Source organism: Capricornis sumatraensis, unplaced genomic scaffold, assembly GCF_032405125.1.
Source record: "Capricornis sumatraensis isolate serow.1 unplaced genomic scaffold, serow.2 scaffold7, whole genome shotgun sequence".
Classification (NCBI taxonomy): domain Eukaryota; kingdom Metazoa; phylum Chordata; class Mammalia; order Artiodactyla; family Bovidae; genus Capricornis; species Capricornis sumatraensis.
This window is the reverse complement of record NW_027184618.1, coordinates 6,108,919-6,134,659: the sequence shown is the minus strand read 5'-3', so window position 1 is coordinate 6,134,659 and position 25,741 is coordinate 6,108,919. Positions and strand designations below refer to the sequence as shown.

The 25,741-nt window shown below is 43.8% G+C and overlaps 1 pseudogene; it reads left to right on the top strand.

The window, feature by feature from the left end:
- The first annotated feature begins 12,874 nt into the window (after positions 1–12,874).
- Positions 12,875–13,815, top strand: LOC138072345 (olfactory receptor 10AG1-like; annotated as a pseudogene).
- The last annotated feature ends 11,926 nt before the right edge of the window (positions 13,816–25,741 follow it).

Sequence of the window (25,741 nt, the reverse complement as noted above, 5' to 3'; positions counted from 1 at the left end):
CCTCACACAACCTCACATGCTCTTACACTTCCTTGCAGGTTCTTACACTTCCTTGTACACCCTCACTCACCCTTACACTCTATCAGACACCCTTGCATACTCTTATACTCCCTTGCATGCTCTTCCACTCTGTGGCACAACCTGACACACTTACACTCCTTTGCACACCCTTGCACACTGTTACACTCCCTTGCATTCTCTTACACTCTCCTGCACACCTTCACAACTCTTACATTCCATCGCAAACCTTCACACATTCTTACACTCCCTTATGCAGTTGTACACACCCTCACTCACCCTTGCACACTATTACATTCCCTCACACACTCTGCAACTCCCTCACACACCCTCACACACTTTCACTCCATCGTACACCCTTGCACACTCTTACACTCTCTCGGATGACCTCACACACTCTTACTCTCCCTCACATACCCTTGCATGGTCTTACACTCCTTCACACATCTTGCATACTCTTACACTCCCTTGCACACCATTAAACACTCTTACATTCCCTCTCACACCCTCACACACTCTTATACTCCCTCACAAGCCTACACCTGTGGTCACATGTACATAGTCTCAGGGTTAACCACTCTCAGACCATAGACATGTCACAAGTTCACAGTCTCCATGGTTACCCCACCTACCAGACCATGTACCTGGAGTCACATTTCCAGTTTCCAGGGTAATCCCTACACCCAGACCTTACACATTGTGTCACTTGTCCACAGTCTCCAAGGTGAACTCTTCCCAGACCCTACATCTGGCGTCACATGTCCACAGTCTCCATGGTGACCTCACATCACTTACCCTGTACCTGGGGTCATGGTGACCCTCCTCCCAGACCCCGTACCTGGGGTCACATGTCCACAGTCACCAGGGTGACCCCCTTTTCAGACACTGTACCTGGGGCCACACGTACACAGTCTCCATGGTGACCCCCTCTCCCAGACCCTGTCTATTTATTTTCTATTTACTAACCTCTTACCCCTTAACAGTCCTTAGTGGTAGTGGTGGTTGTTTAGTCGCTAAGTCACGTCCAACTCTTGTGACCCCATGGACTGTAGCCTGCGATGTTCCTCTATCCATGGGATTCTCCAGGCAAGAATACTGGAGTGGGTTGCCAATTCCTTCTCCAGGAAATCCTCTTGACCCAGGAATCGAACTCGGGTCTCCTGCATTGCACGTAGATTCTTTACCGACTGAGCTGTGGGGGAAGCTTTTGAGCTATGAGGGAATGCCCAGACCCTGTGCCTGGGGTCACACTTCGACAATATCCAGGGTGTCCCTCCTGCCCATAACCCGCACCTGGTGACATATGTCCAGTCACCAGGGTGACCCCTCTCCCAGATCCTGCACTTGGGGTCACATGTCCAGAGTCTAGGGTGACACTCTCCCAGAAACTGTACCTGGACTCACAGGTCCACAGTCTAGGGTGATACCCTCCCAGAAACTGTACAAGGGGGTCACATGTCCACAGTCTCCAGGATGAACCCGCTCCCAAATCCTGCACTTGGGGTCTCACGTCCAGAGTCTAGGGTGACACTCTCCCAGAAACTGTACCTGGGGTCACAGGTCCACAGTCTCCAGGGTGACCCCCTTCCAAGACCCTGCACCTGGGGTAACACATCCACAGTCTCCAGGGTGATCCAGCTCCCAAACAATGTACCTGGAGTCTGATGTCACAGCCTCCAGGGAGAGCCACCTCCCAGACCCTGCACCTGGGATTCTATGTCCACAATCTCCAGGGTGACTCTGGACTGGGGTCACATGTCTACAGTCTAAAGTGTCACCCCACCTCCTATACCTTACATGTGGAGTCACACATCCACAGTCTCCAAGGTTACACCCTCCCAGACCATGCACCGGGAATCACACATCCAGTCTTCAGGGTTAGCCCTCTCCCCAGACCCTACACTTTGGGTCAAATGTCCACATTATCCATGTCAACCCCACTTCCCATACGCTGTACCTGGGGTCACATGTCCACAGTCTCCAGGGTGACCCTGCCCCCAAGACCCAGTACCTGGGGTGTGTTCATGGTGTACATCCACAGTGTTCATGGTGACCTCCTCCCAGACCCTGCCCCTAGGGTAAGACATCCACAGTCTCTACAGAGGCCCCTTTCCAGACCCTACATGTGGGATCACACGTCCACAGTCCAGAGGGTGACCCCATCACTCGGACCCTGTACCTGCTCTCATATGTCCACGGTCCCCAGGGTGACAGCACTCCCAGACCCTGTACCTGAAGTCAAAGGCTTCCAGGGTGACGAACATCCCAGACACTGAAACTGGGTCACACATGCAGTCTCCAGGGTGACCACAGCCCACATCCAAGCACCTGGTGTACATGTCCACAGTCTCCCTGGTGAACACCTTTGCAGACCCTGTACATGGGATCACATGTCCACATTTTGCAGAATGAATGTCCTCCAAGACCCTGAACCTGGGGTCACATATCCACAGTTGCCAAGATGAACCTGCCTCAAGACCCTGTACCTGGGGTTGCATGTCCAGTCTCAAGGGTGACCCCATCTCCCAGACCCTTGTCCTGGGTTCATACATCCACAGGCTCCATGTTGACTGCTTCAAAGTACCTGCACCTGGGGTCACATGTCAAAATTCTCCTTGACACCGCTCACACTCCACGCTTGAGTTCACATGTCCACAGTCTCCAGGGTGACTACACCTTACCAGGTTCACAAGTCCACATTCATCTGGGTGACACCCTCCCAGAGCCTGTCTGTGTGGTCACACATCCACAGTCTCCTTGGTGTGACCCCTTCCCAGACCTGGGACCTTGGGTCATATACCCACTGTCCCCAGGGTAACCCCACCTCCCAGACCCTGCACCTGGGGTCACATGTCTAGAGTCTAAAGGGTGACCCACCTCCCAGACTCTGCACCTGGGGTCACATGTAAACAGTCTCCAGGATGAGACCACCTTCAGACTATGTACCTGGGGTCACATGACCACAGTGCCCAGTGTGGCATCTCCTCCCAGTCCCTACACCTAGGGTTGCCCATCCACAGTCTCCAGGGTGAACCTCTCCCAGATCATACACCTGGAGTAACATGTCTACAATCCCCAGAGTGACACCACTTCCCAAGCCCTGCACCTAAGGTCCCGTGTCCATGAGATCCAGGGTGACCCCCTCCCACACCCTGGACCAGGTTCACATGTCTACAGTCTGAAGTGTGACTCCACCTCCCAGAAACTGCACATGGGGTCACACATAAACAGTTTCCAGAGTAACCCTTTCTTGACCCTGTACCTGGGGTCAAATTTCTGTAGTATCCAGGATGACTCCCTCCCAGACCACATACATGGGATCACATGTCCACAGTCGCTAGTATGAGCCAACATCCAGACTCTGTACCTGAGGTCTCATGACCACAGCGTCCTGGGTGACACCACCTCCCAGTCCCTGCACTTAGGATAACACATCCAGGGTCTCCAGGGTAACCCCCTTCCAGACCATTCACCTGATGTAACATGTCCACAATCCCCAGTGTGACCCCAGTCCCAGATCCTGCACCTGGGATCACACACCCACAGTTTCTAGGGTGACCCTCCTTCCCCTCTGCACAGGGGGTTATATGACCACAGTCTCCATGTTCACACCCCACATCAGATCCTTTACCTGGTGCCACGTGGCGACAGCTTCCCTGGTGAACCCCTTCATAGACCCTATTCATACGGTTACATGTCCATAGTCTCCAGGGTGAACCCTCCCCCAAACCCTGCACCTGGGTTCACACGTCCAGTCTCCATGGTGACCCCACGTCCCAGACACTTCACCTGGCTTCACACATCCACAGGTTCCAGGGTCAGCCTCTACCCCAGACACTGCATTTTGGATCACTCGTCCACTTTCTCCAGGGAGAAAACACCTCACAGAACCTGCACTTGGAGTCACATGTCCACAGTCTCCACAGAGAGCCCTCTCCCCAGACCCTGCACCTGGTGTTAGACGACCACCATCCAGGGTGAGCCCTACTCCCAGACCTTTCACCTGGGGTCACACATCCACAGGCTAAAGAGTGACCCCTTTGAAATATAAGCACCTGGGGTCAAATGTCCATGGTGTCCTTGGTGACACCTCTCCCAGACACTGTACCTAGGGTCACATTTCCAGTTTCCAGGGTAACTGCCTCTCCTAGACCCTACACCTGGGGCCACATGTCCACATTCTCCATGGTGACCTCACCTTGCCAGAACTCTTACCTCTGGTCACATGTACATAGTCTCCAGGGTAACCAACACTCCCAGACTTTGACCCTCTGGTCACATTTCCAGTCTCCAGGGTGACACCCTCCAGACCCTTACCTGTGGATACAGTCCGTAGACTTCAGGGTGACACTACCACATCAGTCCAAGCACCTGGGATGACACGGCCACAGTTTCCATTGTGAGCTCCCCTCCCAGACCCTACCCTCACGTTACATGTCCATGGTTTCCAGGGTGACACCCTCCCAGATCCTGTATCTGAAATCACATGTCTTCAGTCCCTAGGGTGACCTCTCCCAGGCACGGTATTTGGGGGTCACATATCCAGTCTCTACCGTGTGCATTCTCCCAGACCCAGTACCTGGTGACATATGTCCATAGTTTCCGGGGTGATGTCATTTCCCAGATCTTGTACCTGGGTCACATGTCCACAGTCTCAAGTGTGACCGCCCTCCCAGACTCTGTACCTGGCGTCAAATATCTAGTTTCCAGGCTGACACCCTCCCGCCCCTGTACCTGGGAACACAACTCCATGTCTCCCAGGGTGAGCCCCCTCCATGACCCAGCACCTGGGGTCACAGGTCTGGAGCTCCCAGGTGACCCCTCCTCCCAGACCCTGTCCCTGGTGTCACATGTCCACACTCACCAGTGTGATTTCCCCCCCAGACCATGTACCTGGGGTCACACATCCAGTCTCCAAGGCGACCCCTCTCACACACCCTGCACCAGGAGTTACACGTGAATAGTCTCCAGGGTGACACCCTTCCCGGACACTGTACCTGGGGTCACGTCTCCAGGGTGACAGCTCCCTAACACAGCACCTGGGTTCACATATCCAAAGTCTCCTATGTGACCCCATCCAGACCCTGCACCTCAGTTTACAGGTCCACAGTATCCAAGGTGAGATCCCTTTCAGACCCTGCACCTGGGGTCATACATCCCTGGTCTCCATTGTGACACCCCCCTGCCAGACCCTGCACGTGGTATCAAAAGTTCACAGTCTCCAGGGTGACAATCTTCCCCAGATTATATATTTGGGATCATACATCCACATTTTCCAGGGTGACCCAACCTCACTTACCCTGGTCTGGGGTATCAGGACCACAGTCTTGAGGTGACCTAACCTTACAGACCCTGCCCCTGGGTTCTCATGACCATAGTCTCCAGGGTAAACCCCTCCCAGAACCTGCACCTGAAGTAACATATGCACAGTCTCCAGGGTGACCCCATCTCACTGACCATGTATCTGGGGTCATATGTCCACAATATCCTGGGTGAGACCCTCCCCATGAAAGGTTATTGCTGAACCATGCAAAGATGCCGGGATTCTTGGCCTCCGGAGGAGAAGAATTCAATCCGGGGCCAGAGATGAGGCTTGATTGCTCAGAGCTTTGGTGTAATAAAGTTTTATTAAAGTATAAAGGAGATAGAGAAAGCTTCAGACAAAGGCATCAGAAGGGGGTAGAAAGAGCACCCCCTTGCTAGAGTTAGCAATAAAGTTATATGCTCTCTAATTAGTTATTACAGTGAATCAAAAGAATGTCTGGAGGTTGTAAAGACCTCACTAGACCTACTCCCATAATTTACACTTTAAGATAACAGGATTAGCCAGAAGGTTTTTTCCAGAGACTGTCCCCAAGCAGGATGCATTATTGTTATATAATCCTTGGAATGTAGCGGGACAAAAAGAGTTTGTCCTTTCTGCCTCCTTGAGAATTCCAGACCCCTCTCTCCCTGGGGACCCCTAGACTTCTTATCAACCTGCCTAGGAAATGACTGTCTCATTCCCCCCTTTTCTTTTAGGAGAATTATGTCGCCAAGGGAAATGGGCATCGTTTTCGTTCCATAACTACTTCCCACTGCTTAGGGGTGTGGTCCCTAAATTGTTATGGCAACATATTCTCCTAACCCTCATATTGAGGGTCTCTGATCCAGGGGCCCCAAGCAATAGTTGGAGGAGGCTGTGGCACTAGTAGGATCTTGAACAACCATTTATAACTTAAAAGCCTTCATGCAACTAGAAATAAATTAAATTACACAGTTACAGATATAAGGCAAAATAATCATTAAAACAAATTAAAATCAAAATTAAAAGTCATATTATGTCCATAGCTACATCAGTCCATCTTAGGATTGTTAGATGTCATCAGTTGAAGAAGAGGCATCACATATGATCGTTGTTGAAGGTATTCTCAGACTCGGAGAAAGTCTTTTCCTTGAAGTGGAGATGTCCACCATGGGAAGCCTTCCACTGATGAAGAGGGGAAACCTGTTCAGCTGTCACCACAGCATAACCTGCTTTATGCTTTTCATACCAAACAAAAGAACTGCCATCTGTAAATATTTCCATGTCAGGATTGTCTAATGGGGTATCCATTAGATCCTCCCAAGCTGCATAGTTTAAAGTTAGGAATTGGGAACAGTCATGATCTGGTGTTTCATTTTCCTTCTCAGGAAGGAAAGTGGCAGGATTTAAATTACTACAGACTTTAAGCTTAGTTACTGGTCCTTCTAACAACGACTGATATTTAAGAAGTCTACTGTCTGTCATCCAAATATTAACCTTAGAATTTAAGATTCCACTCACATCATGAGAAGTCAGGACAGTAAGGTTCCATCCATTAATTATTTTGAAAGCTTCAGGTGCTAATAAAGCTGCTGTCCCAATTACTCTTAGGCAGTGGGGCCACCCACGTGAAATTACATCTAATTAGGCCTGACAGAATGTGGTCCACTGGAGAAGGGAATGGCAAGCCACTTCAGTATTCTTGCCTTGAGAACCCCATGAACAGCATGAAAAGGCAAAATGATAGGATACCAAAAGAGGAACTCCCCAGGTCATTAGGTGCCCAATATGCTACTGGAGATCAGTGGAGAAATAACTCCAGAAAGAATGAAGGGATGGAGCCAAAGCAAAAACAATACCCAGTTGTGGATGTGACTGGTGATAGAAGCAAGATCCGATGCTGTAAAGAACAATATTGCATAGGAACCTGGAATGTCAGGTCCATGAATCAAGGCAAATCGGAAGTGGTCAAACAAGAGACGGCAAGGGTGAACTTTGACATTCTAGGAATCAGCGAACTAAAATGGATTGGAATGGGTGAATTTAACTCAGATGACCATTACATCTACTACTGCGGGCAGGAATCCCTCAGAAGAAATGGTGTAGCTATCATGGTCAACAAAAGAGTCCAAAATGCAGTACTTGGATGCAATCTCAAAAACGACAGAATGATCTCTGTTCGTCTGAAGGCAAACCATTCAATATCACAGTTATACAAGTCTATGCCCCAACCAATAATGCTGAAGAAACTGAAGTTGAACGGTTTTATGAAGACCTACAAGATCGTTTAGAACTAACACCCAAAAAAGATGTCCTTTTCATTATAGGGGACTGGAATGCAAAAGTAGGAAGTCAAGAAACACCTGGAGTAACAGGCAAATTTGGCCTTGGAATGTGGAATGAAGCAGGGCAAAGACTAATAGAGTTTTGCCAAGAAAATGCACTGGTCATAGCAAACACCCTCTTCCAACAACACAAGAGAAGACTCTACACACGGACATCACCAGATGGTCAACACCAAAATACGATTGATTATATTCTTTGCAGCCAAATATGGAGAAGCTCTATACAGTCAACAAAACAAGACCAGGACCTGACTGTGGCTCAGATCATGAACTCCTTATTGCCCAATTCAGACTTAAATTGAAGAAAGTAGGGAAAACTGCTAGACCATTCAGGTATGACCTAAATCAAATCCCTTATGACTATACAGTGGAAGTGAGAAAGAGATTCAAGGGTCTAGATCTGACAGATAGAGTGCCTGATGAACTATGGAATGAGGTTCGTGACATTGTACAGGAGACAGGGATCAAGACCATCCCCATGGAAAAGAAATGCAAAAAAGCAAAATGGCTCTCTGGGGAGGCCTTACAAATAGCTGTGAAAAGAAGAGAGGTGAAAAGCAAAGCAGAAAACCAAAGATTTAAGAATCTGAATGCAGAGTTCCAAAGAATAGCAAGAAGAGATAAGAAAGCCTTCTTCAGCAATCACTCCAAAGAAATAGAGGAAAACAATAGAATGGGAAAGACTAGAGATCTCTTCAAGAAAATTAGAGACACCAAGGGAACGTTTCATGCAAAGATGGGCTCGATAAAGGACAGAAATGGTATGGACCTAACAGAAGCAGAAGATATTAAGAAGAGGTGGCAAGGATACATAGAAGAACTGTACAAAAAGATCTTCACGACCCAGATAATCATGATGCGATCACTAATCTAGAGCCAGACGTCTTGGAATGTGAAGTCAAGTGGGCCTTAGAAAGCATCACTACGAACAAAACTAGTAGAGGTGATGGAAATCCAGTTGAGCTGTTTCAAATCTTGAAAAATAATGCTGTGAAAGTGCTGCACTCAATATGCCAGCAAATTTGGAAAACTCAGCAGTGGCCACAGGACTGGAAAAGGTCAGTTTTCATTCCAATCCCAAAGAAGGGCAATGCCAAAGAATTCTTAAACTATCGCACAATTGCACTCATCCCACATGCTAGTAAAGTAATGCTCAAAATTCTCCAAGCCAGGCTTCAACAATACGTGAACTGTGAACTCCCTGATGTTCAAGCTGGTTTTCGAAAAGGCAGAAGAACCAGAGATCAAATTGCCAACATCCTCTGGATCATGGAAAAAGCAAGAGAGTTCCAGAAAAACATCTATTTTTGCTTTATTGACTATGCCAAAGCCTTTGACTGTGTGGATCACAATAAACTGTGTAAAATTCTGAGAGAGATGGGAATACCAGACCACCTGACCTGCCTCTTGAGAAATCTGTATGCAGGTCGGGAAGCAACAGTTAGAACTGGACATGGAACAACAGACTGGTTCCAAATAGGAAAAGGAGTATGTCAAGGCTGTATATTGTCACCCTGCTTATTTAACTTCTATGCAGAGTACATCATGAGAAATGCTGGACTGGAAGAAACACAAGATGGAATCAAGATTGCCGGGAGAAATATCAATCACCTCAGATATGCAGATGACACCACCCTTATGGCAGAAAGTGAAGAGGAACTCAAAAGCCTCTTGATGAAAGTGAAAGAGGGGAGTGAAAAAGTTGGCTTAAAGCTCAACATTCAGAAAACGAAGATCATGGCATCTGGTCCCATCACTTCATGGGAAATAGATGGGGCAACAGTGGAAACAGTGTCAGACTTTATTTTTTGGGCTCCAAAATCACTGCAGATGGTGACTGCAGCCATGAAATCAAAAGACGCTTACTCCTTGGAAGAAAAGTTATGACCAACCTAGATAGTATATTCAAAAGAAGAGACATTACTTTGCCGACTAAGGTCCGTCTAGTCAAGGCTATGGTTTTTCCTGTGGTCATGTATAGATGTGAGAGTTGGACTGTGAAGAAGGCTGAGTGCCGAAGAATTGATGCTTTTGAACTGTGATGTTGGAGAAGACTCTTGATGGTCCCTTGGACTGCAAGGAGATCCAACCAGTCCATTCTGAAGGAGATCAGTCCTGGGTGTTCTTTGGAAGGAATGATGCTAAAGCTGAAGCTCCAGTACTTTGGACACCTCATGCGAAGAGTTGACTCATTGGAGGGGACTCTGATGCTAGGAGGGATTGGGGGCAGGAGGAGAAGGGGATGACCCAGGATGAGATGGCTGGATGGCGTCACGGACTCGATGGACGTGAGTCTGAGTGCACTCCGGGAGTTGGTGATGGACAGGGAGGCCTGGTGTGCTGTGATTCATGGGGTCGCAAAGAGTCGGACACGACTGAGTGACTGAACTGAAATGAACTGAAGTAAACTCTGCTTAGATAAGAAATAGATTGCTGATGAGGCTCTCAGGGTTGTGTCAAAACTCCCAAGACCACACCTTTTCTTTCAGTGACAAACAAATTAAATTCTGACCCTGTGGGCAATTCAGAGTGGGAGCTTGCAGGAGAGCAGTCTGAAGAACCTTCAAAGCCTTTTGAGTATCTGGAGACCAAACCAGTTTGTAGGTTTGGGGCTGCTGAGTTTCAGCTATAAGTTTATATAAAGGCCGGCAAGTGCCCCATAACCCGGAATCCAAGCACGACAGTAGCCTGTGATTTTCAAATAATCCTCTCAATTGTCTTAAAGTCATAGGTAGGGGATGATTTCAGTTCCAGTTCCAGTTCCAGTTCAGTCGCCCAGTCGTATCCGACTCTTTGCGACCCCATGAATCGCAGCACACCAGGCCTCTCTGTCCATCACCAACTCCCAGAGTTCACTCAGACTCACGTCCATCAAGTCAGTGATGCCATCAGCCATCTCATCCTCTGTCGTCCCCTTCTTCTCCTGCCCACAATCCCTCCCAGCATCAGGGTCTTATCCAGTGAGTCAACTCTTCTCATGAGGTGGCCAAAGTATTGGAGTTTCAGCTTCAGCATCGGTCCTTCCAAAGAAATCCCAGGGCTGATCTCCTTCAGAATGGACTGGTTGGATCTCCCTGCAGTTCAAGGGACTCCCAAGAGTCTTCTCCAACACCAGAGTTCAAAAGCATCTATTTTTTGCCTCTCAGCCTTCTTCACAGTCCAAGTCTCACATCTGTACATGACCACGGGAAGAACCATAGCCTTGACTAGACGGACCTTTGTTGACAAAGTAATGTCTCTGCTTTTCAATATGCTATCTAGGTTGGTCATAACTTTTCTTCCAAGGAGTAAGCGTCTTTTAATTTCATGGCTGCAATCACCATCTTCAGTGATTTTGGAGCCCAGAAAAATAAAATCGGACACTATTTCCACTGTTTCTGCATCTATTTCCCATGAAGTGATGGGACCAGATGCCATGATCTTCGTTTTCTGAATGTTGAGCTTTAAGCCAACTTTTTCACTCTCCTCTTTTACTTTCATCAAGAGGCTCTTTAGTTCCTCTTCACTTTCTGCCATAAGGGTGGTGTCATCTGCATATCTGAGGTGATTGATATTTCTCCTGGCAATCTTGATTCCAGCTTGTGCTTCCTCCAGCCCAGCGTTTCTCATTATATGCACAGTATATAAGTTAAATAAGCAGGATGACAATATAGAGCCTTGACGTACTCCTTTTCCTATTTGGAGCCAGTCTGTTGTTCCATGTCCAGTTTTAACTGTTGCTTCCCGACCTGCATACAGGTTTCTCAAGAGGCAGGTCAGGTGGTCTGGTATTTCCATCTCTTGAAGAATTTTCCTTAGTTTATTGTGGTCAACACAGTCAAAGGCTTTGGCATAGTCAGTAAAGCAGAAATAGATGTTTTTCTGGAACTCTCTTGCTTTTTCAGTGATCCAGCAGATGTTGGCAATTTGATCTCTGGTTCCTCTGCCTTTTCTAAAACCACCTTGAACATCTTGAAGTTCACGGTTCACATATTGCTGAAGCCTGGCTTGGAGAATTTTGAGCATTACTTTACTAGCGTGTATAGGTTTTATTCTCTTGGGTCCTATGGCCCTAGTCCCTTCTGATATGATTAGGCCCAGATATCTAACAGATTGTTGACAAAGCTGAGCCTTTTCTCCTGATGCTTTGTAACTGCAGCTTGCCAGAAAGTTTAATTATTAATTCAAGAAGTTAGTAAATCACTTTTTGTGGTAGAAACATATTACACATTACATACAAAGATACACTGATGATCAAAAGCTTAAAATCTAGGTAGAGCAAAGAAAGATGGACAATCTCAACCCAAAGCTTTCACATGCATGAACTAACACTCACATAGGGGCAAAAAAACCCCACAACAATTAATTAATTAAAGGTATTCAGCAGAATTGTCAATTATTGAAGTCCTTTGTAATTTAGGAGGCTCTGAGGTAGCTATTGTGGTGGATGTATTTCTTACAATAAGTGTGTAACAGGTGAACATTCTAGTTTGAATGCTTTAATGAATATAAACGTTAGGTGAACATGCCTTATACCCTTATGAGAGTTCCTGGACAGGAAGACCAGCTTAGAATTCTTTGTCTTTGAACAGAAAAGTCTGAATAAAAATTATGAATGCTGAATTTGTAGACACTACATTGAAATACACAGTTTTAAAAATTAAATACCATTCAAAAATCTTGAGTGGTTAGCTGATGAATTTTGTTTTATAATAAAATAGCTAAATATGCAGAATGTCAAAGTTAAGAAGACATTGGAAATACAAATGAAAAAAATGTCATTAAAAAAAATTAACTATATGTATCCCTAAAACTATTTTATATTGCTTAAGACATTTAAAAGAGCAAAAAAAAATTAATTTTGAATTGATAATGAAAAACAGAATGAAGAGGTGAAAAGAATAACACATCAAATGCAAATATCAAGTTATTTCATAAAGGAACTTAAATTCAGAATTTGTATTTTTGAGTGTTGAGGCAAATAGCAAAATTACAATCACTTATCTTCAGAACTAAATAAATATTGTATACAGCAGAAAAAGAAAGATTAAAGTTTTTTTTAATTTACAGATAGGTTTAATAAGGATGAAAAACACACTTTATCACACATTTAGAGCACCTGGTGTAATAGGTTTGGTTTTTATAGGAAATTGAAAAATAGCAAGTTGCAACATCCCGTTTTATAAATAAGAAAACAAGAGCTAATGAAAGTGAAATAATAGTACCTCTGACTGGATCATTCCCACAGATGAGAAATGAAGAGATGGAAGCAGAAGACAGCGTATCCACAGTGATACAGCTTGTTTTCCTGGGGTTTTCTGAACTTCCAGACCTCCAAGGGCTATTCTTTGGGGTATTCTCCATCATTTACATCATTATCTTAACTGGAAATAGCCTCATAATAATACTAACTAGGCTTGTCCCTGGACTGCACAAACCCACATATTTTTTCCTGGCAAAATTTTCCTCCTTGGAAATCTGTTCCGTGTCTGTCACTCTCCCTAGGATTCTGGCGAACCTTTGGACTCAGGACAGAAGCATTTCTGTGCTGGACTGGGCTGCCCAAATGTGCTTCTTCCTTATCCTCCGAGCCACTGAGTGCTTCCTCCTGGCGGTGATGGCCTATGACCACTGTGTGGCTGTCTGTGGCTCTCTGCACTATCCCCTGGTCATGACCCCAAAGGTGTGCCTCCAGCCGGCTGTGGGCTCCTGGGTCAGTGGACTCCCAGTGCAGATAGGCAAACGTGCCAGATCTTCTCTCTGCGTTTCATTTGAACGAGATTAACCACTTCTGTGACATTCCCCCCATTCTGAAGCTGGCCTGCGGAGACACTTCTGCACACGAGCCGTCAGTCCATGCAGTAGCTCTGTTGTTTGCTGCTGTCCCTTTTTGCTGATCCTTGCCTCTTACAGCAGAATCATTTCCACTATTCTGAGGTCACCAACAGCCAGAGGGCGAGCCGAAGCCTTCTCCGCGTGTTCTTCTCGCCTGTTGGTTGTCCTTTTATTCTTTGGATCTGCTACCATTGCATACTTAAGGCCCAAAGCCAGTCATTCTGCAGGACTGACAGACTCCTCTCTCTGTTCTACACCATAGTGACTCCGATGTTCAATCCCATGATATACAGCCTTTGGAACAAGGATGTGATTGCAACACTGAGAAAATTATTGCTGAAAACAGTAGTGTGATGAGTTTATTTTAAAATGTTTTAAATACTGGCCACATGGTTATTGGAGAAAAAGTTTTAAAGATCTCTGCATTTCCCAGTTTAGAAGTTAACCACTTCTTTTTATACTATATTTTTCAGTTCAGTTCAGTTCAGTTGCTCAGTCATGTCTGACTCTTTGTGACCCCATGGACTGCAGCACACCAGGCCTCCCTGTCCCTCACCATCTCTTGGAGTTTGCTCAAACTCATGTCCATTGAGTCAATGATGCCATCCAACCATCTCATCCTCTATCGTCCCCTTCTCCTCCTGCCCCTAATCCCTCCCAGCATCAGATTCTTTTCCAGTGAGTTAACTGTTCACATGAGGTGGCCAAAGTATTGGAGTTCAGCTTCAGCATCAATCCTTCCAACGAACACCCAGGACTGATCCCCTTTAGGACGGACTAGTTGGATCTCCTTGCAGTCCAAGGGACTCTTAGGAGTCTTCTCCAGCACTGCACAGATCAGCCTTAATTACTCCTGTGTCTGCTCCCTCCCCTCCCCCTCCCATCCCTCCAGGTCATCACACTGGGCTCCCTGTGCTGCCCAGCAACTTCCCACAGGCTATCCATCTCACGCCTGATTGTGTATGTATGTTGATGCAACTTTCTCCATTCATCTCACTCTCCCTCCCCAAATGTGTAAGTCCATTCCCTACATCCATGTCTCCATTCCTTTCCTACAAATAGGTTCTTCAGTATCATTTTTTTTAGATTCCATACACATGCATTACTTAGTAAAGAAGGTTTTACGAAATCGTGGAACACTGCTGTCCCAGGAGTTCGATCACTGGTTTTTAATCTTCTCTTTACCAGATGTAGAGCAAGTCATTTAGCTACTATTTTTTCCTTTCACTCTTTTAAAGAACAAAATTAAAATGAGTATGAAGCTTATTTAAAAGCACATGGCTAGCCATACCATCCCACCAGAAGTGTTGCTGTGTGAAATAAATAAATGTGTTTTGTTGCACAGGCTTGAATATGATTCTAAAGAAGAAAAATACACATTCATGTTTCACAGTGTTTGATGATGGTAGACAGTACCTTTTTAGTGGCTTTTCAGCGGGTGAAGAAGCTCTTCTGTGGTAGAAATGCAGGTTTTGGTATTTTAATGTGTGTGTTTTGACTGAGCACTTCAATGTTTAAACAGTGCTTTCCTCTGCTGTGTATGTATTCAACACAACTTCATCTTATATATGAACTTCTGTGAATATAATCAGCTGTGACTACAGACACATCTCTTAGTACTTTGCAAGAATTTAATATACTCATGGTGTCAATGCGAGAGCAGTTAAAGAGGTCTTATTTTAAAGAAAAGCATTACATGCTTCTGTAGGCATGGATTTCATAATTAAAAATCCTATAGCTAGATATTTAACAGCATTTTTGCACAAATATCTACAAATATTGTGGTTATTTTTAAAAAAGTGTTTCATTTTGTCATCCAATTTGTTGCTACTCCTATATGATTTTAACATTAAAAGGCATTGTTGAACAGGCTTTGCAGATTTTATTTACAATTTGGCTTACAAAGAATATGACCCCATCATCATTATTTGAAATAATGGTAAAACCAAAGTTGGGAAAACTATTTCCACAGGTTATGATTCAATTCAATTCAGTTCAGTCACTCAGTCGTGTCTGACTCTTTGTCACTTTATGGACTGCAGCACGCCAGACTTCTCTGTCCATCATCAACTCCCAAAGCTTACTCAAATGCATCTCCATCGAGTCAGTGATGCCATCCAACCTTCTCATTCTCTTTTGTTCCCTTCTCCTCCTGCCTTAAATCTTCCCAGCATGAGGGTCTTTTCAAATGAGTCAGCTCTTAGCATCAGGTGGCCAAAATATTGGAGTTTCAGCTTCAGCATCAGTCTTTCCAATGAATATGCAGGACTGATTTCCTTTAGCATTCACTGGTTTGACCTCCTGGCAATCCAAGGGACTCGCAAGAGTCTTCTCCAACACCACAGTTCAAAAGCGTCAATTCTTTGAGGCTTAGTTTTCTTTATAGTCCAACTCTCACATCCATACATGACCACTGGAAAAACCATAGCTTTGACTAGATGGACCTTTGTTAACAAAGTAGTGTCTGCTGTTTAATATGCTATCTAGGTTGGTCATAGCTTTTCTTCTAAGAAGCAAGCATCTTTTAATTTCATGGCTGCAGTCACCATCTTCAGTGATTTTGGAGCCCCTCAAAATGAAGTCTGTAACTGCTTCCATTGTTTCCCTATTTATTTGCCATGAAGTGATGGGACTGGATGCCATGATCTTATTTTTCTGAATGTTAAGCTTTAAGCCCACTTTTTCACTCTCCTTTTTCATTTTCATCAAGAGGCCCTTCAGGTCTTCTTTGCTTTCTGCCATAAGAGTGGTGTCATCTGGGATTATTAGTATTTCTCCCAGCAATCTTGATTCCAGCTTGTGCTTCATCCAGCTCAGCGTTTCTCATGAAGTACTCTGTATATAAGTTAAATAAGCACGGTAACAGTATACAGCCTTGACATACTCCTTTCCCAATTTGGAATCAGTCTGTTGTTCCATGCCCAGTTCTAACTGTTGCTTTTTGTCCTGCATACAGGTTTCTCAGGAGGCAGGTCAGGTGGTCTGGTGTCCCCATCTCTTTAAGAATGTTCCACAGTGTGTTTTGATCTACACAGTCTAAGGCTTTGGTGTAGTCAATGAAGCAGAGTTGATTTTTCTGGAACTCTCTTGCTTTTTCAATGATCCAACAGATGTTGCCAATTTGATCTCTGCTTCTTCTGCTTTTTCTAAATCCAGTTTGAACATCTGGAAGCTTATGGCTCATGTACTGCTGAAGCCTGGTATGGAGAATTTTGAAGATTACTTTGCTAGCACGTGAGATGAGTACAATTGTGCGGTAGTTGGAACATAATTTGGCATTGCCTTTCTTTGGGATTGGAATGAAAACTAACATTTTTCAGTCCTGTGACCACTGCTGAGTTTTCCAAATTTGCTGGCATATTGAGTGCAGCACTTTCATAGCATCATCTTTTAGAATTTGAAATAGCTCAACTGGAATTCCATCACCTCCACTAGCTTTGTTCATAGTGATGCTTCCTAAGGCCAACTTGACTTCACATTCCAGGATGTCTGGCTCTAGGTGAGTGATCACACCATTGTGGTTATCTGGGTCGTGAAGATCTTTTTTGTTTAGTTCTTCCATGTAATCTCACCAACTTTTCTTGATATGCTCTGCTTCTGATTAATAATACCTATATTGGTACTGACCTATAGTTATGTTTCAATCTATCTTTCCTTTGAATGTTCAGCCAATCATGATAATAAGTTCCTATGACTAAAATTTTATCATTAAGATTAAATTAGTTAAATATTTATAAATAGCCTTTAAGGAAGAATGGGTTGTTCTCTAGTCTGGAAAGGATCACTTTATCATATTTGAAATATAGCACAATTTTAACAGTATTGTGCTTGTATCATTCAGACAACTGTGACATAACAGGCATGTTTTGTTTTACCATTAAATCTTACTGTCATCATCTGTGTGTCCCTCTCTGCAAACTGTATCGATTAGGTGTATGAGAGTGTCTGTGACAAACAAGTGACCCAGGAATGACAAAGATCTGCCAGCATCTAACTGAGATTATTTCTCAACCCACAGGCTGACCATGGCAGTCTAGTTGTCAAAGTTAATTGATTGTTAAATGAGGATAAAGGGTCCTCTTTAGACTCGTTCAGGGGAATGGCCATGTATAATATCATAGAGATATTTTCATTAATTGGTAACATTTTAAAATACATTCTATAATATTTTAAATTTGCATGCAAATTAAAATGCACTTTTTTGTTGTAAACTTTTTGAGAAGTCTGACAAATCCACACTTATGTTACCAAAACATGATCAAAATACAGAACAGCTTGATAACTCTCCAAAATTCTCATTTTTTGTCTCTCTAGTTAATACCCTACTAATTTACTACCAGCTGACCAGTCCTCTGTCCATATGCCGTTTTCAAAATGTCATATAAATGGAACCATAAAGCCTTTAAGTCTGAATTTTCACTTTGCATAAAGCATTCAGCATATTGCTGCCTGCATCAATATAATTTGTTTATTTATATTTCTCAGCAGTGTCTCACACTCTGTAATATGCCAGAGTTTGTTTACTCATTCCTTGGGTGATGAACGTGGCTGTTTCAAGAATTTCACTGTTATAGCTGCCCTGAATGTTTGGTAATAGATTTTTGTGTAAATACAAGTTTTCATTTCTCTATAAAGTGGGACTTCTGGATAAATGTGTTTTGTAAGTGTTCCAGTAACTTTATAATGAACCACCAACCTTCAGAGAAGCTGTCTCAATTTCTCATTCCTATGAGAAATGCACAGAAGTTCACTTGTTCTAAATCATCACCAGCATTAAGTATCTGTGCATTGTTTTTTGTTGTTGTTTTGTTTTCATTAGATTTTTTTTCACCCTTAGTATGTCTAGTGATATGTTAATTTTTAATTTTGAACTTTTCTTAATCAAACTGAGTAATTTCACACTGTTTTTCATAGTGTAATTTGTCATCTCTATATCTCTTTGTTGAATTATCTGTTCAAATTGTTTTCTAACATTTTACTTGTGCTGTTGATTTATTACAGAGTTTTAAGATTTTTATATATTTATATGTAAATGTAAAAAGTATATATGCAATGCATATGTATTAATACATATTTATATTCACTGACAGTCTTCCTTGGAAGCTCAGTGGTAAAGAATCAACCTGCCAAGCAGGATATAAGGGTTCAATCCTTGGGTGTGGAAGATCCCCTGGAGAAGGAAATGGCCATCCATTCTAGTATTCTTGCCTGAGAAATCCCATGGACAGAGGAGCCTGTTATAGTCCGTGAGGTTGCAAAAGAGTCAGACATGATTTAGGGACTAAACAACCACAATATTCATTGACAGAGTTACAAAATGAAAGAAAGCCATTATCCAAAAATTTTAGTGTCAGGAATTAAGCTGATAGAACTGCTCAGCTGCACATGTATGCTACGTTTCATGAAAAGAAACTTGTAACAAGGAGTCTGACTCCATATTTGATGTTTGACTGTTCAGTTCAGTTCAGTTCAGTCGTTCAGTCGTGTCTGACTCTTTGCGACCTCATGTATCACAGCATGCTAGGCCTCCCTGTCCATCACCAACTCTCAGAGTTCACTCAAACTCAGGTCCATTGAGTCAGTGATGCCATCCAGCCATCTCATCCTCTGTCGTCCCCTTCTCCTCCTGCCCTCAATCCCTCCCAGCATCAGGGTCTTTTCCAATGAGTCAACTCTTCGCATCAGGTGGACAAAGTATTGGAGTTTCAGCTTTAGCATCAGTCCTTTCAATGAACACCCAGGACTGATCTCTTTTAGGATGGACTGGTTGGATCTTCTTGCAGTCCAAAGGACTCTCAAGAGTCTTTTCCAACACCACAGTTCAAAAGCATCAATTCTTCGGCACTCAGCCTTCTTCACAGTCCAACTCTCTCATCCATACATGACCACAGGAAAAACCATACCCTTCACTAGACGGACCTTAGTTGGCAAAGTAATGTCTCTGCTTTTCAATATGCTGTCTACATTGGTCATAACTTTCCTTCCAAGGAGTAAGCGTCTTTTAATTTCATGGCTGCAATCACCATCTGCAGTGATTTTGGAGTCCAAAAAAATAAAATCTGACACTGTTTCCACTATTTCCCATCTATTTCCCATGAAGGGATGGGACTAGATGCCATGATCTTGGTTTTCTGAATGTTGAGCTTTAAGCCAGCTTTTTCACTCTCCAGTTTCACTTTCATCAAGAGGCTTTTTAGTTCCTCTTCACTTTCTGCCATAAAGGTGGTGTCATCTGCTTATCTGAGGTTATTGATATTTCTCCTGCCAGTCTTGATTCCAGCTTGTGCTTCTTCCAGCTCAGCGTTTCTCATGATGTACTCTGCATATAAGTTAAATAATCAGGCTGACAATATACAGCCTTGACGTACTCCTTTTCCTATTTGGAACCAGTCTGTTGTTCCATGTCTAGTTGTTACCCAAAGATATTTTATTACAGGGTTTTTAATTAGTGAAAAATTCATGAATACCAGAGAAAATACTTTAGAATTTAATGTTTCTTATATTTATGTAAACTAATGGGCTTCCCTGGTGGTGCAGAGGTTAAAAGCGTCTGCCTGCAATGTGGGAGACCTGGGTTCGATCCCTGGGTCGGGAAGATCCCCTGGAGAAGGAAATGGCAACCCACTCCAGTATTCTTGCCTGGAGAATCCCATGGACAGAGGAGCCTGGTGGGCTACAGTCCATGGGGTCGCAAAGAGTCTGACACGACTGAGTGACTTCACTTCACTTCACTCTGAATAGAAGTTAAATAGCACGGTGACAATATACAGCCTTGATGTACTCCTTTTCCTATTTGGAACCAGTCTGTTTTTCCATGTCAAGTTCTAACTGTTGCTTCCTGATCTGCATATAGGTTTCTCAAGAGGTAGGTCGTGGACAGCTTTTAAAGCACACAGTTAAAACAGTTGAAATGACCCAGTGTAAAATAAAAGGGGGTCCTCTAAGATTTAAACTTATTATACAAGAACCATTTGAATGAGAAGGGGAATTTTTTTTTTTTTAGTAATTAGGGCCAGAAAGCGCCTTCCTCTTCTCGTCTTCCCCGTCCTTCTGTACCCGCATCAGCCTCTGCAGCCCGAACTTGGGGAGCAGACTCACCGGGCTGACACTGGCAGCTTGCGGCCGCGGGGCTGTGTAAAGAGCGAGGCCCGGCGAGCCTGCGCAGACCTGTCCGCCCGCAGGCTCCCTGCACGCCTCCCCTTGGGGGCTGGCCTTGCACAGCCCCAGCTTCAGACTGGGGATCATCTGGGAGAGAATGGCCGTAAGCTGGACCCTCCTGTAGTCGGAGGTGATCGGGGCCCCAGCAGCCCTGGCCTCCCCAGGAAGGCAGGAGGACCTTTGCTTTGCCTCTGGTCAGGCCGTCTGGGCTCAGAGCGTACAGGCTGGTCCAGAGGCAGCGTGTTCCCAGTCCCGGGGTACAAGCTGCAAGGAACAGGGACCAAGGACGCATACCCCACCCGGCGCCAAGGAACCGCGCAATGCCCTGGGGCCCTTGGTTTGTGTCGTTGCTTTGTCTTCCACCTTCATCCATCCCCTTTCTCCAGATCAAGTGGATTCAGGAAGAGCGGGGATCAGCTCCCAACAGGTTTCCATTTTACAACTCAGTTTGGCCGGGCCATAAAATGGAAATAATGAATGACACCATATGATCACACACTTAACGCCGTAGCCCTAGTTATGAAGGCTCCATAGGCAATAGCAATGAAATTACTGACTTCATTCCATTAGCAAATGTCAAGTATTCTGCAGCCAGATTTAGCCAATATATTCTGTTCAGCGCCCATTTCAACTGCCTTTCACCTCTGAAGGGACACAAGACGCTTTACTTGACTACTCATAGGGTAGCTCGGCCATCTCATACAATTTTTTCAAGATATTAACTGCATTCAACTCCTTCTGGAAATATGTATATGACTCTGTGTATAAAGGGATTTAGGCTTCCCCAGTGGCTCAGCAATAGTCTGCCTGCCGAACTGCAGGAGATGCAGTTTCAGTCCCGGGGTCAGGAAGAGTCCCTGGGGGAGAGTATGGCAATCCACTCCAGTGTTCTTTCCTAGAGAGTCCCATAGACAGATAGTTGTCTCTGGTGCCATCTATCGTCTGAAAGATGTAAGAATTCCAGGATCTACAGTATATGGGAAACACTTATTTAAGTTCATTCCTCTCAAGCAGTGCCAATGTGAAAGAGCATTTGCTAGGAAACTCTGTTTTCTTCAGGCTGGTTCATGGTGAGCATTTAAGTATTTGAATGGAAGTAGCAGGCAATGGCATCCCACTCCAGTACTCTTGCCTGGAAAATCCCGTGGACGGAGGAGCCTGGAAGGCTTCAGTCCATGAGGTCGCTGAGGGTCGGACACGACTGAGTGACTTCACTCTCACTTTTCACTTTCATGCATTGGAGAAGGAAATGGCAACCCACTCCAGTGTTCTTTCCTGGAGAATCCCAGGGACGGGAGAGCCTGGTGGGCTGTCGTCTATGGGGTCGCACAGAATCGGACACGACTGAAGCGACTTAGCAGCAGCAGCAGCAGCAGCATATATTTTCTTGATGATCTCCTTTACCACATTAGTTGCAAGTTCCAAACCAAAGGTCCTTAATACAAACCCTTTTGACCTTGTCACTTTTCATCCAATTCTTCGCTTTTAAAAATTCAATGTATCAATAAATCCATTCAATAAGTTGCTAATTTAGATGCATTTTTCAATTCAATTTTATTTTCTAAGGTTTCCAATAATTTGCGAAATGCTTCCCAACTTTGTCATTTTCAATTTTTTTTGACAATTTTCTTTAGGATGTTTTAGAATTATTTTAAAATTCTTACTTGCCAACTCCAATTTTGGTTCAATGTGTATTTGCTTTTGGCATTTTCCCTCTTTTATGGGCATAAAATATTTCCTGTTATCATGCTTAGTAATTCTTTTATTACTGTAAACAAACAAAGATGTTCTACAGGATTTCTCAAAGCAGTGAAGCTTCAATTATTTTTCTGATGCAATTAAGAGTGATAAGCTCCATTCAATAGAAGACTGATTCTTTTGGTTTTGGCAACATGCACTGTATCTCCAGTTCACCCCTCTTACTAGGGCATAGTGATCTAGGACTTTCACATAACTACTCGAGCTTTCTTAGTCTCTTCAGCATGAAAGTAATATAGAATTGTCTACTCTTGTATTTCAGAGGTTTTTGACACATCTTTAACTCCCCACTTCAAGCAATTTAAAATCTGGCAAATGCTGTGAAAGGAAGACAGCTCTGTGTTTGCAGCCATGCAAATTTTCAGATTGGGTACTCTGCTGCTGCTGCTAAGTCACTTCAGTCATGTCCGACTCTATGTGACCCCATAGACGGCAGCCCACCAGGCTCTCCCGTCCCTGGGATTCTCCAGGAAAGAACACTGGAGTGGGTTGCCATTTCCTTCTCCAATGCATGAAAGTGTAGTCACTCAGTCGTGTCCGACCCTCAGCGACCCCATGGACTGCAGCTTTCCAGGCTCCTCCATCCATGGGATTTTCCAGGCAAGAGTACTGGAGTGGGGTGCCATTGCCTTCTCCAAGTACTGTGTAATTACCAAAAGTTCTGCAAGTTTTTCTGAGAGCAGCTGAAATATTATTGCTTTAGTGAAACTGTCATACAAAACACACATTAGAACAATCAAGTTGATGATGAAAAACTGTATTTAGTAACTGGTATGGTTTCGCCTCTTTTTGATGCTCCCAGGCATACGACTCTTATTTAAAAGTCCTTCTGGGACTTTCCTGGTGGTCCAGTGGTTAAGAGTCCACCTGCCACTACAGAGGACATGGGTTCAATCCCTGGTCCAGGAAGATAACCACAAACCACATTCCGTCTAAGCTGTGCACCGCAACTGCTGAACCTGTGATGTTAGAGCCCACGGTCTAGAGCCCATTGTCTGCAACAGAAAGTAGCCCTACTCTCTGCAACTAGAGAAAGCCCATGCAGAGCAAGGAAGACACTGTACAGCCAAAAGTAAATAGATAGGTAGATAGATAATTTTTTAAAAATAAAGTCCTTTCATCTTCTCAGAAAGCACCTATGATAACAGGTTCTATAGCAGCCCCCGCTGGTCTCACCCTTCAGTGCAACAAAAAATATTACATTTCAGTGCTGAGGATATCGTAACATTTTTAGGAACTTCCTTGTGGTTTTTGAAATAATTTAAATGAGAGCTACATTTTAAAATATATGAACTATTTAAAAGAACCTCTACAGTATTAGAGTGTAGGACTCTAGTGGGATTTCAAGTGTCAGAAAAAAACAACCACAATATTACTGAGAGTAAAAATTGCCTCTTCAAACTAATGCTAATAGAATTGCTATTATAATTATGAAGCTGTTTCAAAATAATAATTCATGATAACCTACTGATTATTCCCTAGGAATCTCTTGGAAATGAACATGTTTGGAATCTTCAGTTATTAGGTCCCTAATGACTTGAGAATGTATATAAAAGTCCTTGGTTCTATTGGTGAAATTATTCATCTAGGTAATAGGAAAATGTCTCCTTCTTGGGTAAGTAGCTTCTGTGTTTACCAGATTGGCTTTATTGATGCAAAAATAGACTTTTATGGATCTGAGACCACTGACATGTGTCAAAATAGTTACGAAATCATATGTATTAGCATATTATCCACAAATAAATCTACCTGTGTCAGTCTTCTATAGCTGCTACAGGGATCCGAGACACTCACCTTGTTTAAATAATTTTTTTTTTGTTAACAGAAATAAACTGAAACATGATTGGCTACCATGTAGCGAACTGAAAGATGATAGTATCAATTAATTTATTTTCTATTCTAACATTGTTTTGCTATACATTTATGAAAAATTTAGCGAATCACTTAAGTTTGATTGAATCTTTTTGGTCATTCCCATTGAAAGCAAGAATCCAAGATCTACTCTCATCTCTGACTTTTCCCCTCGTGCTTCTCTTCTCACTCACGTTTCTCTACATCGATGGTGGTGGTGGTGGTAGAGGTGATTTGGTTACTAAGTCGTGTTCAACTCTTTGAAGCTCCATGGACTGTGGCCCCGGCCGGCTCCTCTGTCCATTGGATTTCCCAGGTGAGAATACTAGAATGAGTTGCCATTTCTTTCACCAGGGAGTCTTCCTGACCAGGGATCAAACCCAGGTCTCCTGAGTTGTAGGCATTCTCCTGTATTGTAGGCAGATTCTTTAAGGGTTGGGCCCCCAGGGAAACCCTTCTTGGTCTATTGGAAGGATGCTTGCCGTGAATCCCCGAGAGCAATGGACTGTGTTTTCAGGAAAAACTGAGTCATTCTGCCCTGCCTTCGGCAAGTCTGCACCACAGCCTGTCTCACAGAGGCTGCACTGTTAATTCTCTAAGCACCTTCATGGCTGTCCTCGTGAACTCTGACTTCACACATATCTGAATTTGAATTATACCTGTCAACTACTTGCCGAGTGACTCGGAACATTAAGCTTCAATGTTCCCATGCAATATACAGAATCAATAATGAGAATCTAGCTTACACAGCCAATCTGTCTTGAAGTTTTGGAGGCAGGAGCCTGGGCTCCGATCCTATTTTCATCACGGCTTAGCTCTCCAGCTCTCGGTGCTTTAGCTCCCTCAACTGTAAGAGAAAGATGACAGTGACTGCAACTGCTGTGAGACTTTGTTAGCATACTTTTGTGTGACAAGTAAACAAATTATATGTAAAGTGTTTAGAATATTGCATTTCACATCACAATCATTATATAAATGATAACTATTATTTTAAAAATCTATGACATAGTTCTAATTATTAGCTAGGGATAAGTGAGAGCAGTGGAGTTGTTTCTGTTGTTGTTTAGTCATTAAGTTGTGTCCAGCTCTTTGTGACCCCATGGACTGTAGCCCATCAGGCTTCTCTGTCCATGAGGTTCTCCAGGCAAGAATAACTGGAGTGGGTTCCCATTTCCTTCTCTAGAAGGTCTTCCCAGATCAGGGATTGAACCCACATCTCCTGCTTTGGCAAATGGATTCTTTACTGCTGAGCAGAGAGCAGTGGAGTAATTGAAACTAATCTTCACTCTCTACCTATTATGTGCCAGTCTATCTAAAGTGAGACAGCAAGAAAGTGTAGATAGATAGTTTTGCTAATTTAACCTGGCAGAGAAACCATGTGAAATACTGTTGTCATTATTATAGTAAAATTTTAAATATATGTAATAATATACATATAGTATATGTATTAAGTATAGCAGATTCTCTCTCTCTATACACACACACACATAATTGCGCAAGGTCATACAGTCCA